Genomic DNA, 16862 nt, shown 5'->3' on the forward strand with positions numbered 1-16862 from the left:
GAAAATCACGCGCACCACACGGAAGCACTTCCGTGGGACGCGCGTGATTCGCGCAACAGCAGTCAAAAGTATGAATGAAAACAGAAAAGCGTGCTTTTCTGTTTACAAACATCCAAACAGAGTGTCATAATGATGGCGGCTGCGCGAAAAGCACGCAGCCGCGCACCATATGATCATGACACAAGGAGCTGTTAAGTGCCTTTTGCGCACGCAAAACACCGTATTTTTTGCGTGCACAAAACGCACACGCTGGTGTGAATCCAGCCTTAAAAGGCAGAGGAAAAAAAAACGAAAATTGGCCTGGACTTTAAGGGGTTAAACAAAATGTCCTATTAGGATATGGGTTATATGTGGAGCTAGGGGACCTACCTATTTTAGCTAAAGCAGAGGGCCGCTGCAAATATCAGTTCCTGCTGTGGCAGACTCAGTGTGACCATTGATTAAACAGTCGCCCGTTCATTAGAATACTAAATAATAATGTTGCAACATCGACCAGCGATAATATCTGGGGTGTCAGCCAATCACAGGCTGCAGCGGTCACATGGACTGCCGCGTCATCCAGGGAGGTCCGGCTGGATGTCGAAAGAGGGACACATCACCAAGACAACGGCCGGGTAAGTATGAATTTCTTTTACTTTTACCTCGGAAAGGGCTGCCCCTTCTCTTTATCCTGCACTGATAGAGAGAAGGGGCTGCCGATTAGTGCAGTGCAATTTTGCAGCGAAAACGTGCCCGTAAATACCGGTGGAATACTGGTGACACCGGACCCGTATTTACGGGCACGGGTCCGTAAATACTGGTGCAATACGGGTCGAAAAAGTGTGACCAAGGACCCGTATTTACGCCAGTATTTACGGGAGGAAAAAAATAAGTTCGTGTAATAAAAAAAATAAAATGTATTTATTTGTGTTCGTGTATTCTACTTTTTACTTTTTTTTAATTTTTACTTCTCTATGGGGGCTGCCATTTTTTTTTTCATCTCTGTATGTGTCAATTAACGACACATACAGAGATGGAATACGGCACATACAACCCCATAGAGAATGCGAACGGGAGCCGTTCCATTCACTGCAGCGTGCGCCGTCTGTTCCCACACAGACCAAAACTAAGCTCGTTGGCAGAGCGAAATCCGGCGCCATTTTCATGTGGACCGAAAGCTGCTGCCGGACTGTAAGATGACGACTTCTGGCCGTGACTTCCGGCCATATGTTCAAGGAGGCAAAGACGCAAAGAATAGGAGCGGAGGCGGCAGCGGCAGCAGGAGCAGGTCATTTATGTTTGTGTATGTGATGTGTGTATTATGTTTGTGTATGTTCGTGTTATACTGTCTGATTAGCACTGTATCTAATCCTCCTACACTGTGCATTCGCTCAGAAAATGGAGGCACACAGTGTAGGAGGTTTGAAGATTCAACCCCCTCCTTCTCCTGGCACTAGCCAGAATAAGGGAGGGGGGATTGTGTGAGGACACTAGAGCGAGTGTGTCTACCACAAATTTGCAGCATAAAGCAATGAGGTTGCTTTACCACATTGACCATGCTGTAATTTTGGGAACTGCTCCCTCTAGTGACCAGCACATGGAAATGTTATAAATTAGAATCTAATTTATAATATTTCCTGACTTGTGAAAAAATAAAAAATAAATTAAAAAAATGTGTAATCACTTAAATAATAATTGTTTAACTAAAAAAAAAAATTTTCTAGCGACACATTCCCTTTAAGGCCTGGTTCCCACGTAGTGTAAACGATGCTGAATTTCCGCAACGGAATTGTGTGCAAAAATTCTGCAGCATTTACAGTAGCAGCAAAGTGGATGAGATTTAGAAAATCTCATGCCCATGCTGCGGGAAAAATACCACAGCGTAAACGTTAATAAATTGACCAGCGGTGCGGAATTTAAATCCGCAGCATGTCAATTTATACTGCATTTTAGTTTATTTTCCTTTGCGGGTTTTCCCCCATTGAATTCAATGGGAAATCAAATCCCGCAACAAGAGCTGGGGAGGGGTGGAGAGCGTGTGCGTACGCACGCCTCCGATGCCGCCGCTGCCACGGAACAGAAGAGAAGAATGTGAATTCTTCTTCTCTTCTGTTCCGTAGCGGCGGAGCTGTGCGTGCGCTCACGCTCTCCTCTCTCCACCTCTTGTTAGACAGTGATGACAAGACTGTGTGATCTCACGAGAGAGATCAACCAGCACAAGCCGCTCTGACACGGTCCTTAGCTGATTGGACTGTGTCAGAGAGCTAAGTATCACGCCCCCCTGCCCTTTCCATGAAAAGAAACGCCCCACTGACAGTACAGGGAGTAATTTACATATCGGGCGCCAAATATAATGGAACCGATATCACAAAAACAGAGGATGCTAGACAGGTAGTTTAAAGTGCCCCAGGGTCTGTGCAGCAGCACCTATAACATGGTGCACTCAGCTTCCTTTTCAGGCCTGGTCATTAGGGGGTTAATATTATAGGCAAAAAATATATTAAAAAAACTTCAAAATTCAGTTTCCAAAATTGTTGAAAGTACTTCTTGGATGTCGCTCTACAGCTATTGTATGCACGGTAACTATTTCTATATATATTATGTAGATATATTCTAGAATAAGCTTAAAGGAACAGTGTCACCAAACAAAAATTTTTAATATCAGTTTTATGTTAGGGTTTTATTAAAAACGTTTAGATTTATTTGTGTATTTGTGTGTTACTTTTTTCTATTTTTACACTTTTTCTTCCCTATGGGGGCTGCCATTTTTTTTTCCATTTCTGTATGTGTCGATTAACGACACATACAGACATGGAATACGGCAGCTCCAGTCCCATAGGGACTGCGAACGGGGCCCGTTCCATCCACTTTGGTGTACGCCGTGTGTGTGGGAACGGCACATGCGCCGCTCCCACACAGTCCGATTTGAAATGCGCGCCATCCGGCGCCATTTTCCTGTGGACCGGAAGTCGCAGCCGGGCAGTAAGATTACTACTTCCGGTCGCGGCTTCCGGACTTGTGCACATGGAGCAGCGGCAGCAGACGGAGCGGACGGACCGGAGGGAGCGGCGGCGACTGGAGCAGGTAAGTGATTTCTATGTATGTGCGTGTTTCAGTGTGTTTTACTAGTGTATGTAAACATTCTACACTGTGTGCTAGCTCAAAAAATGGCGACACACAGTGTAGGAGGTTAGACCGTTCAAACCCCTCGTTTCTCCCGGCACTAGCCAGGATAAAGGAGGGGGGATTCTGAGAGCTCACTAGAGCGAGGGATTTTTTCCCAATTTTGCAGCATAAAGCAATGTGGTTGCTTTACCACATGCAATGCTGCAATTTTGGGAATTGCTCCATCTAGTGACCAGTGCTGGGAAATATTATAAATTGAATCCAATTTATAATATTTCCTGACTCGTGGAAAAAATAAAACAAATTAGAACAATGTTTAATCACCTACACACTAATTGTTTAACTAAAAAAAACAAACATGTTTTTCTGGCAACACATTCCCTTTAAGTAATCATGACAGAACTAGCAACATTTCCCTTTTGAAGTCCAAGAGACCCTAGCAGTTATCGTCCCTCATTATATTTAGTCCTCTCTGTGTTCCTGTCGATCTTCATTGAGATGCAGCAATTATCTGTCTGTTCTATTTTTCATCACACACAAGCATGCATCACTCATGTGCTTTTCTTGCTCAGCTGTTAAATAATGCACCATATGTATTCCCTCTAAAGTGCCTATAATCCCAGATAAGCAAAATGTTTAAGGCTACCATACTTAAACACATCCGTTGACATCAGTATCTGTGTTCACTGAGTACAGAACATGAAAGATAATAACCGCCAATGGTTAATTAAATGGTAAGAGAACGCTTTGTAATATATTATTGGGTTCATCTACTTAATCACACCCAGGAATGAGATAGTAAGACATAAACATTACATACACAACGTGGAAGGCTTGCTGGAGACATGTTTTTGACCAAAATATGAGTAATTATATATTATTATTATAACTTTGTGTCATATTGTAATGCTAGACACACTCATGGGGGCAGATTTATTAAAACTTTCCTAAATTTTGACAGGATGAAACCAGACAGGCAGAAACTGCATCAAATTTATCACAATGCGCACACTGACGGACGTTTTATGCTGTAGAAAAATCGCTAAGAACTCAAATATCGCAGTTAGAGAGGAAAATGGCAGATTTTGGGCCTTTCACACCACTCGCACCATTTTTCTAAATGTGGGCCCAAGCCTTGTAAAACGGAGACAAAAACACCCAAGGCTTGACAAATTTATTATAATTTAGATTTCACTCTGTGGCCAGGGGCGTAACAGGGTACAGGCAGGCCCCATATCCCCCCCCCCCCCTTTAGAGCCTTTCATGTGATGCAGCACACATCCTGACACGGACATTGTGCACTGCATGCCTGCGTCACATAAAATGTCCTGGCGATGTTCGGCGCCATAACCTTGTATCAGCAGCAGCCTGATGTAGGAGCCAGGGCCGGCGTTAGGGGGGCAGACTGGGCAATTGCCATAACGGCATGAGGGGGCCCGCGCCGCCTGGCATATAACATTGATGTACGGGCAGGATGGCACGGCCCCCTCAGGCCCGGTGGCGTCGCTAGAACTGGGGGTGGGGCGGAAAAAAGCAACTGCCACATTCATTTGTATCTGCATCCTCCTGATGCAGATACAATTGAATAGTAGAGGCCACGTTAGGCCTGCAGCCTATAAGACGCTAGGTCAGGGTCCCTGCGCAGGCCGGCGTGATGACATCATTGCATCACACTGGCCTACGCAAGGGCCCGCCTGGAGATGGTGGAGCGCTCCGTCCATCTATAAGGGTGGCTGTGTGGCACTATACAGGGGGAGGGCTGTGTGGCACTATACAGGGGGAGGGCTGTGTGGCACTATACAGGGGGAGGTGTGGCACTATACAAGGGGGGCTGTGTGGCACTATCTACAAGGGGGCTGTGTGGCACTATCTACAAGGGGGTGCTGTTTGGCACTATCAGTTAGTGGGGTAGAACTGGAGGGTGAAGACATGGGTCAGCAATATCAGGCAAGTAGCTGGGTTAATGTAGTTAGGGGCAGTAGAAAGGGGTCCAAGAAAAGGAAGGTCAATCCTGTTTCTGATATTCCAAGCAAAATTGCCAATTTGGGTGATGATGCAAGGGAGTTGGTCTCAGAAATGGCAGCCCTAATGGATACTGATCTCCCTAACAGCCGGGAGAACAGCCCAGCTAGTAGTAGGATGGTAATGTAGGTAAGGCAAGACAATTAGTAGTTGTAGGGGATTATATACAACAGAAGAAAGAGCAGCTGATGTAGCCGCTGCCAGTGCTGTTAACTCCTTAACGCCGAAGGACGGATATATCCGTCCTCAGCAGCTGCTAGTTCGCGCAGGAGGACGGATATATCCGTCCTGTGATGGCGCGGGTACGGAGACTGTACCCACGCGATCAGCGGCAGGAGCACGGCTGTTATACACAGCCTGGCTCCTGCTGCAACTGCCGGAATCGAAGCGCGCGCCGATTCCGGCAGTTTAACCCATTAAATGCCGCTGTCAATAGTGACAGCGGCATTTAATGTGTTTGACAGAGGGGGGAGCTCACTCTGTCACCCGATCGGCGCCCCCGCAAACAAATTGCGGGTCGCCGTCGGGTTTCCATGACAGCCGGGGGTCTAACAAAGACCCCCAGGTCTGTCTTCAGCATCTGCCTGTTAGGCGATGCCGGAGGCATGACCTAACAGGTTGCCTGTCAGTTTTACACTGACAGGCAATAATGCTTTGGTATACTAAGTATACCAAAGCATTATATATGCGATCGGCACATCGCATAGTGAAGTCCCCAGGTGGGACTAAAAAAAAAAATGTAAAACAGTTAAATAAAGTTTGTGAAAAAAAAAATAAAAATAATTACAGTCAAAGTCAAATAAAACTACTTTTTTGGCCCAAAAAGTGGTTTTATTTAGTAAAACGGTCAAAACAAATCACACATACACATATATGGTATCCCCGCGTTCGTAACAACTTGACCAATAAAATGAACATATTAATTAAACCGCCGGATGAACGGCGTCCAAAGAAAACGCAAAAAACTACGTCAAAATTCTCTCTTTTCTCCCATTCCCCCCATAAAAAATAAAATAAAAGTTAATCTATAAGTCCTATGTACCCCAAAATAGTACTAATAAAAACTACACATTGGCCCGCAAAAATCAAGCCCACATACGGCCACATCGACGGAAAAATAAAAACGTTACGGCTCTTGGAACGCGGCGATGCAAAAACAAGTAATTTTTTTCTAAAAGGGTTTTTATTGTGCAAACGTAGGAAAAACATATAAAACCTTTACATATTTGGTATCCCTGTAATCGTGCCGACCCACAGAATAAAGTTAACATGTTATTTACGCTGCATAGTAAACGCCGTAAACTTATAACGTGAAAATCAATGCTGGAATAGCTGCTTATTTTCAATTCTCTCCTAAAATAAAGTTAATAAAAGTTAATCAATATGTTATAAGCATCTAAAAATGGTACAATTACAAAATACAACTCGTCCCGCAAAAAACAAGCCCTTATACGGCGATGTCGACGGAATAAAAAAAGAGTTACGACTCTTGGAATGCGACCGTGAAAAAACAAAAAATAATCCTTGGTCATTAACGTGCAAAATGGCCCGGTCATTAAGGGGTTAATATATCAGTTGATATACTGAATTGGATGAATGTAGATATGGTCCAAGCTAAATTAAATAAAATAAATGTGCACAAGGCCCCGGGAGCAGATGGGTTACACCCTAGAATTCTTAAAGAGCTTAGTTCAGTTATTTCTGTCCCCCTTTTCATAATATTCAGAGAATCTCTAGTGACTGGTATAGTGCCAAGGGACTGGCGCAGCGCAAATGTGGTGCCGATTTTCAAAAAGTTAAATTCAAAAAAGGCTGCCTGCCGGCAGAAATAAGCCCTGTTTTCCAACCATTATTAAAGAGTAAAAATAAAATAAAAAAGTCTTTATTCAATTTGCAACAAGGACAGACTACATGAAATTTAAAAGTTAATGTCCATTTCTGACAGCAATTAGCACAGTGCCAGACGTAAGAGCTCTGTCTAGTAAGGGTTAAGTACCACAACCACAGAGAACTAGTTATTAGTTAGATTCCAAGGTGTCAATAGGACAATTATTAAAATAAAGGTAGAAGCCCCCCCACTAGTTCTCTGTGGTTGTGGTACTTAACCCTTACTAGACAGAGCTCTTACGTCTGGCACTGTGCTAATTGCTGTCAGAAATGGACATTAACTTTTAAATTTCATGTAGTCTGTCCTTGTTGCAAATTGAATAAAGACTTTTTTATTTTATTTTTACTCTTTAATAATGGTTGGAAAACAGGGCTTATTTCTGCCGGCAGGCAGCCTTTTTTGAATTTAACTGTTGCACGCCCACCAACTATTGAGGTCCGCTCCATTGTATTTTTTGATTTTCAAAAAGGGCTCTGTCTTCCCCGGGTAATTATAGACCAGTAAGCTTAACATCCATCGTGGGGAAAATGTTTGAGGGGCTATTGAGGGACTATATACAGGATTATGTGACAATAAATAGCATTATAAGTGACAGCCAGCACGGTTTTACTAAGGACAGAAGCTGTCAAACTAACCTAATCTGTTTTTATGAAGAGGTGAGCAGAAGCCTAGACAGAGGGGCCGCTGTGGATTTAGTGTTTTTGGACTTTGCAAAGGCATTTGACACTGTCCCCCATAGACGCCTAATGGGTAAATTAAGGACTATAGGTTTAGAAAATATAGTTTGTAATTGGATTGAGAATTGGCTCAAGGACCGTATCCAGAGAGTTGTGGTCAATGATTCCTACTCTGAATGGTCACCGGTTATAAGTGGTGTACCTCAGGGTTCAGTGCTGAGACAACTATTATTCAACTTATTTATTAATGATATAGAAGATGGGATTAATAGCACTATTTCTATTTTTGCAGATGACACCAAGCTATGTAATATAGTTCAGACTATGGAAGATGTTCATGAATTGCAGGCAGATTTAAACAAACTAAGTGTTTGGGCGTCCACTTGGCAGATGAAGTTTAATGTAGATAAATGTAAAGTTATGCATCTGAGTACCAACAACCTGCATGCATCATATGTCCTAGGGGGAGCTTCATTGGCGGATTCACTTGTTGAGAAGGATCTGGGTGTACTTGTAAATCATAAACTCAATAACAGCATACAGTGTCAATCAGCTGCTTCAAAGGCCAGCAGGATATTGTTGTGTATTAAAAGAGGAATGGACTCACGGGACAGGGATGTAATATTGCCACTTTACAAAGCATTAGTGAGGCCTCATCTAGAATATGCAGTTCAGTTCTGGGCTCCAGTTCATAGAAAGGATGCCCTGGAGTTGGAAAAAATACAAAGAGCAACGAAGCTAATTAGGGGCATGGAGAATTTAAGTTATGAGGAAAGATTAAAAGAATTAAACCTATTTAGCCTTGAAAAAAGACGACTAAGGGGGGACATGATTAACTTATATAAATATATTAATGGCACATACAAAAAATATGGTGAAATCCTGTTCCTTGTAAAACCCCCTCAAAAAACAAGGGGGCACTCCCTCCGTCTGGAGAAAAAAAGGTTCAACCTGCAGAGGGGACAAGCCTTCTTTACCGTGAGAACTGTGAATCTATGGAATAGCCTACCGCAGGAGCTGGTCACAGCAGGGACAGTAGATGGCTTTAAAAAAGGGTTAGATAATTTCCTAGAACAAAAAAGTATTAACTCCTATGTGTAGAAATGTTTCCTTCCCTTTTCCCGTCCCTTGGTTGAACTTGATGGACATGTGTCTTTTTTCAGCCGTACTAACTATGTAACTATGTAACAAGCAAAGAGGAACAGGAAAGGCAGGTATAAATAGACAGAGGGCGGGAGCTAGCTCCGTCTGGCCAGGCTGTGATAGGCTCTCCCACTCCTAAGCCTGCCATCCTGAGTGGTGGAAGATGGAGTCAGTCTCACAGACATAGAAGCAGGTGCAGACTGATTAACTATGGGCGTAGACACAGAAACTGTGCCTGGCAGATCCTTAACATTAACCATTTTATTACAAAAAAAGCTTAAATCAACGAAGTAGTCCAACGAATCTACGACGTAGTCCAAATGGTCCAGCGGAACCTGTAAAACAAAAATTAGCAGTATGAAAAATAAAAATAAATATGGCTGCCCCCACAGACATATGAATAAATAGCTACCTTCGGGAACATATTAAAATAATTCGTAAAATTAGGCCCATAAAATAAAACATATCAAATTAAAAAAAAAATGATAACACCTTTTAAAGAGAACCTTTCACCTCCCCGTACATGTGCAGCTGAGTGCAGCATGTAATGGCCTCCCAATCAGCTACGGACAGCGTTACAGCAAGCGCTGAAGAGAGATCGTGTGCTCGCGAGCGTGCAGCTCCGCCACCACTAAGGAACAGAAGAGGAGAAGAAGAGTGTGAATGCTTCTTCTGTTTCATGGCATCGGAGCTGTGTGTGCACGCTCTCACTCTTTAGCTCTCGGCAGACAAGACTGATCTCTCGCGAGAGATCACATAGTCTTGTACTTGCTTGCCGAGAGCAGAAGAGTGAGAGCATGTGCACGCGCACATGATCTCCTCTCTCCAGCTCTTGCTGTTGACATTGTCCGTAGCTGATTGGACAGTGTCACAGCGATGTTACACGTCCCCTTGCCAATTACCGCCCCATTGGCAGTTCATGGGGTTATTTAAATATCGGGTGCCAAATATTACGGCACAGATATCTAAGTAAGGAAAGAGGGTAGGAAAAAAATGTAAAGTGCCCCAGAGTTTGTGCAGCCCTGACCATTATATGCTGCACTCAAATGCGCATCTATGGGCAGGTGAAAGGTTCTCTTTAAAGTGTAACAACTTTTTGAAAAACTTTTGACATGTCAGAAGTTTTGATCAGTGGGGTCCGAACACTGAGACCCCCTACTAGTCGCTAAAACTAAGCAGCAGAAGTGCTCGGGTGAGCGGTGTGCTGCTTCAATTCTGTTTGGCTTTCCTTGGAGCAGTGTACAGGCTCAATAGAAAGTCTAGGATCATAAATGAAGCGGCACATCGCTCACCCGAGCACTTCTGCTGCTTCGTTTTAGCGATCGGTGGGGGCCTCAGTGCTCAGTCCCCCACCGATGAAAACTTCGGACATGTCACTATGATATATAAAGATATCTATTAATGCGATTGGTGCAAGTTTTAATTACTTTTTATTGAAAATTATTGTTACTTTTTGAGATACAGCTGCTTTGTATCCTGTATACAGAGCAGCTGTATATAGCGCTGAGACCTGAATCCATTAGGTCGCCTATTTTCGATCACATCTAAGTTATGAACTTATATGTGACCGGTAACAGCTTGATCCTGCAGGACCCGCTGACACTGAATCCGTCAGTCCCGCTGACCTGACGGATACAGGATTCAGCGCTATATATATATATATATATATATATATATATATATATATATATATATATATAAGAGAAGAAAATTCAGCAGCACTCCGATGATCAAGGTGAAAAAAGTGAAATTTATTGTGCCAACATGGCAATGCAACGTTTCCGTCCCACCTTGGGACCTTTCTCAAGCATGCTTGAGAAAGGTCCCAAGGTGGGACGGAAACGTTGCATTGCCATGTTGGCACAATAAATTTCACTTTTTTCACCTTGATCATCGGAGTGCTGCTGAATTTTCTTCTTGGATATGCGTATGGTCTTTGGATCGGGACTATCAGCTGGCACCCTTCATTACTGGATTTTGTACGTGGAAACAGAGTGCTGCCGTTTTTCTACTGGTATATATATATATATATATATATGTATTTGAATTAGCGGGGACAGGTTTATGGGGAAGGATTAGGGCCTGTTCACATCAGCGTTGGCATTCTGTTCCGGGGTTCCGTGGGAGGTTTCCGTCGGGTGAACCCCGCAACGGAAAGTCAAACTGAAACCACGGCTTCCGTTTCAGTCACCATTGATATCAATGATGACGGAAACATTGCTAATGGTCTCCGTTCGTCACCATTCCGGCAGTCGACTGCGCTAATGGTGACGGAAATGGAAGCTGTGGTTTCAGTTTGACTTTCCGAAATCTATCTATCTGCCAATTATCTATCGATCGATCTATCTATCGATCTATCTATCTATCTATCTATCTATCTATCTATCTATCTATCTATCTATCTATCTATCTCATGTCTGTCTGTCTCTCTCATATATATTGATATATAGTTAGTGCTAGGCTGGGGCTACACGACGACTTTGGTCATGACACAGGTCGCACAGCCAAAGATCACTATGTTCCATAGCCTACATGGCAAGTAATGACAGTGAATGTGGTAGCAGTCATTAACTTGCGATGTAGGCTACTGGACAAAGTGATTTTTGGCCATGGGACCTGTGTCGTGCCCAAATTCGTCGTGTAGCCCCAGTCTAGTACAAACTATATATCAATATATATGAGACAGACTGACATGAGATAGATAGATAGATAGATAGATAGATAGATAGATAGATAGATAGATAGATAGATAGATAGATAGATAGATAGATAGATAGATAGATAGATGTGAGATAGATGTGAGATAGATGAGATAGATAGATAATTGGCAGATAGATAGATAGATAGATAGATAGATAGATAGATAGATAGATAGATAGATAGATAGATAGATAGATAGATAGATAGATAGATAGATAGATAGATAATTGACAGATAGATAGATGATAGATAATTGACAGCAAGATAGATAGATAGATAGATAGATAGATAGATAGATAGATAGATAGATAGATAGATAGATAAATAGACAGATAGATAGATAGATAGATAGATAGATAGATAGATAGATAGATAGATAGATAGATAGATAATTGACAGATAGATAGATAATTGACAGAAAGATAGATAGATAATAGACAGAAAGATAGATAGATAATTGGTAGATAGATAGATAATTGACAGATAGATAGATGATAGATAGATAATTGACAGAAAGATAGATACATAGATAGATAAATAATTTGGGGAATAAAAATGTTTTATTACTGTTCTCCCTCTCCTGACAGCCTGCCAGGAGAGGGAGAGGTTACAGCAGGTCTGCAGTGGGCCCGTGAGGGGGGGGAGGGGAGGCCCGCGAGAGGGGGTGAGTGGGGGGGGCGCGAGGGGGGGCGCACACACACAGCGTCGGCCCATTACTTTTAAATTAGTGGGGGCAGGAGGCTGAGCGCAGTAAGCGGCACTCTGCCTCTCGTCTTTTACAGCGACTCAGCCTCCTGTCCTCACCTCATTACTTACCAGCCACTCTCTTCTTTTCTTCAGTGGAGAGCGTTCGGCCGCTCCTCCTGCAGACCTCCAGCTTCTCTATGCTCCTCTCTGGTGGCGCGTGCAGCGTCAGAGAGGGGGAGTGTACTAGCAGACGTGCGCCTGTAGTGCCGCACGTCTGCTAGGTAAAGTACTCTCTCCTGCCATCCTCACGCGTCCCCCCCTGGCCCTGCCCGAATCCACAAGATGCCGCCCCGTTTTTATCCCAGTGGTGCCGCCTGAAGCGGCAGCCTCACCTCGCCTCATGGCAGGTGCGGCCCTGAGCCAAACCACTCTTCCCTTTCGTGGTCATTTCACGCCGGTATTGGTCCCTCGTGCTTCTCCACCTGACTTTGACATCATCAACTATAATAACAAAAATATGTACTGTAAAGTCCAGAAAAAATAAAGTGTACATGTACTATACGTCCCACATGTATTTTCTTACTTTCAAATGTTTTCACATCTTTCTAGACAGGCCTATAACATTCCCTAATCTGACTCCTTTCCATGGCCCCCCTTTTAGATTAGTCATCAGAATAAGTTTCCCTCACACTCCTTCACTTCATGTCTGTCATACACGGATACTGGCTGGTGACCGGCTCATGCAGCTAAAAAAATACCTTCAGCCATGACTAAGGACGCTGAAGCCGTCTGAAACGCGTAGGCAGCGTGCACCATTCACATTCACCTTTCTCTGTGGGATATTGTCTCCTTGTTTTACTGCTTCTATAATAAAATTGGAACCATGTTTCCATTTTAAACTATTCATCTTCCAAGAATTATTGTGCGCTGGAACCTGTCTTGTACTATTGTTAGCTAAAAAATAGCTGGACTATTGTACAGAACAAAGACTGTTTTTATCTCAATTATTTCCGCATAGATTGTAAGCTCTTGCGAGCCGGGTCTGCACTCCTCTTGTTTGAATTTTAAATTGACTTTGTCACTATAATGTCTGATATTGTCTGTTTCATGTTCCCTGTAAATTGTAAAGTGCTGCGTAATATGTTGGAGCTATATAAATAAAGATTATTATTATTGTTAAATGTTGTATTCTGTCTCTATCAGGGCCACATGCTACACAAGTACATTATTGACCACACCCTTTATCAACAGTGACACATGACAAACGTGGAAAAATTATATTGTGTCTATAGGGACAACATGGCTTGAACAATAAAAATTAGTCATTTTTGAAAACACTAGGTCACCTACATAGGCTTCTACTTACCAAAGTTGTTCCGTTCTGCACGACTCGCACTACTCCACTGGGTAAACATACTTTTAGCAACGTCCTCCCATGCCTTGTCTTTCTTGTGACGGTCATGGTACACATCAGACCTGCTGTCCCACAACTCCGGCCTCTACTGTACCAAAATAACCTCTCCACGTCTACAGGGCGAGGCTTCGTAAAGTGTGCTGCGCACAGGACTGAGCTATTCCTACTCCTCTGTTCCTCCTCCGCTGCAAACAAACACTTCTTGGTTTTTGTTATAAAGTCCCAATGTGCTTTGCAACTCTGCGTGAATAACGCGCTGGTCACAGATCATACAAGTGTTCAGTGCGTTGTTTTCACGCACCCATAGACTTCAATGGGCGAGTGCGATGCGTAAACCCGCACTAATATAGGTCATGCAGTGAGATTCACGCGACGCACTCACGCTGCGTGAAAAATCACGCATGTGTGAATGGCCCCATTGAAAGTAATGGGTCCATGTGTTGTGCGTTGTTTTAACACAAAAGGCCAAAACAGTAGTAGACATGATTGTGAGAATGTACAGTAACCGACCAGCAGTGGAAACCGAGCCAGGATCCAAATCTTGGATTAGAGCCTAGAACAACAATGGCATATCTCTGGATATGATTCCTTGGTAGAGGGGCCATTATAAAGCCCAGATCAAGAAAACGGAATTCTGCATTGTTGGGATAAATAATAGACATGCAATATTACTAAATCTATCATGCCTTCCTTATACAAGTTTTTTTTCCATATTGTGCTTAATTTTAAGGTGCTGTCCTAAATAGAAATGGAAGATTTTAACGTTAGTGTTAAATTTCTGTTAAAGGGACCACTACCCATGAATGGAATCAAGTTTTTACCCAAACCTATGTAATGTCTGCGCGTTTTAAGAGACAGATGGCGAAAGGTCTTGAACTAATGCTCTTTATTTAAGCCCAGACTGGACACCTAAAGAGCCAATCCTATCTCTAAACCTGACTAGGACTTATTAGAGCAGAGAATAGATGACTACATCCTTGAAATCTCTTAAATCTGTTCATAAACATACCTGATGATATGATGAATATTATTATTATTGATAAAGCGGCAATAATGCAAAAACAAGAACAAAAATAACAGTATGCAGACAATAACAAGGATACAAACATCATCACGCTGTTTAGGACCTATATATTGTAGTGAAAGAGCTCAGTCTAGTTTGATTAACCCATTCCCACCCCTCCAGCATACACTATATTATATAAGTATTGGGACACACCTCTTAATCATTCAATTCAGGTGTTTTATTCAGTCCCATTGCCACAGGTGTATAATATCCAGCACCTCGCCATGCAGTCTGCCTTTACAAACATTTGTGAAAGAATGGGTCGTTCTAAAGAGCTCACAGAATTCCAGCGTGGTACTGTAATAGGATGCCACCACTGCAACAAGTCACTTTGTGAAAGTTCTTCCTTCTGAGATATTCTACTGTGAGTGGTATTATTGCAAAGTGGAAGCGTCTAGAAACCACGTAAAGTTACAGAGCGGGGTCGCCAAGTGCTGAGGCGCATAGTGAATAAAAATCACCAACGCTCTGCTGACTCAATAACTGTAGATTTCAAACCTCCTCTGGTATTTAACATTCACACAAAAACTGTGCGCCGGGAGCTTCCTGGCATAGGTCTCCAAACCTTACGTCACAAAGCACAATGCCAAGCGTCGAATGGAGTGGTGTAAAGCACGCCGCCACTGGACTCCGGAGCAGTGTAAATGCGTTCTGTGGAGTAACGAATCGCCCTTCTCTAACTGGCCGTCTGATGGACGAATCTGGGTTTGGTGAATGCCAGGAGAACGTTACCTGCCTGACTGCATTGTGCCAACTGTAAAGTTCGGTGGAGGAGGGATAATGCTATGGGTCTGTTTTTGAGGGGTTGGCCTAGGCTCCTTAGTTCCAGTGAAGGGAAATCTTAATTCTTCAGCATGCCAAGACATTTTGGACAATTGTATATTTCCAGCTGTATAGGAACGGTATGGTAAAGGCCCTTTTCTGTTCCAGCATGACTGTGCATAAAGCCAAGTCCATGAAGGCATGGTTGGGTGAGTTTGGTGTGGAAGAACTTGACTGGCCCGCACAGAGCCCTGACCTCAACCCCATTGAGCATCTTTGGAATTAACTGGAACGGAGATTCTGGGCCAGGCCCTCTCGTCCAACATCAGTGTCTGACCTCACAAATGCTCTTTTGGATGAATGGGCAAAAATTCCCACAGACACACTGCAAAATCTTGTAGAAAGCTTTCCCAGAAGGGTAGAAGCAATCAAAAAGTTATATGTACCAACTGAAACTACAGCTCATCCTGCAAAAAAAAGTAAGACCTCAACCAGCTCCGTCGCAGGTAAAAAAAAATAGCTATGGCTCCCAGAATGTGAAGACATAAAAAAAATATTTAAAAAAACTATTTTTATTGTGCAAAAGTATAAAAAAAATTATACAATTATATAAATTTAGTAACGTCGTAATCGTATTGACTAGCAGAATAAAGTAACATGTAATTTATACTGAACGGTGAACGCTATGAAAACTAAACTCAAGAAAAAAATGGCAAAGTTGCTGTTTTTCCCATTAATTTCCCCCAAAAATGAATAAAAGTTGTTCAATACATTATATATAGCCATTAATAGTGCGATCTCGCAACAAAGAAGCCCTTAAAAGAGTTTTCCGGAACCAATTAACTCATTTCTATTTCACTGCACATATAAAAATAATGTAATTTGTAATATACTTACGTTTTGATTTCATCTTCTAACACCCGATTCCAGCGCTGGTCAGGTGATGCGTCTCCAGTAGCAAAATCCTTACTTCCGGCGCTAGCTTGTCCATGATCTAAGTTCTGTGTTCCGGCTGGCTCAATGTACGGGTACTTCATTCCTGACGTCACTGTACACTGAGGAGGGAAGTGGTGGACCGGATACTCCCGTTCTTCTGATAGTTTCCGGTCTGCTGCTAGGGGGGAGATAAACACTGCTAGTCTCTGAGCATGTGTGGTTTCTACACTAGCAGTGTTTACCACGCATACCCACTCCTGCGCTATCACAGCGCCTCTGCATCATTTTCTCCCCCCTAGCAGCAGACCGAGAACTATCAGAAGACATTATGTGATGACAGGAGCAAGTTGCTATTAGCGCTCTGACAAGGACTCCGGCGCTGGGATTAGTGCCGGTATCCCGGGCAGTGCGCTAGTATAAGCTCTGCTCCGGGACTCTGGGGAATCCCCTGACATCACTGTC

This window comes from Rhinoderma darwinii, chromosome 1 (assembly GCF_050947455.1).
Source record: "Rhinoderma darwinii isolate aRhiDar2 chromosome 1, aRhiDar2.hap1, whole genome shotgun sequence".
NCBI classification, from domain to species: Eukaryota; Metazoa; Chordata; class Amphibia; order Anura; family Rhinodermatidae; genus Rhinoderma; species Rhinoderma darwinii.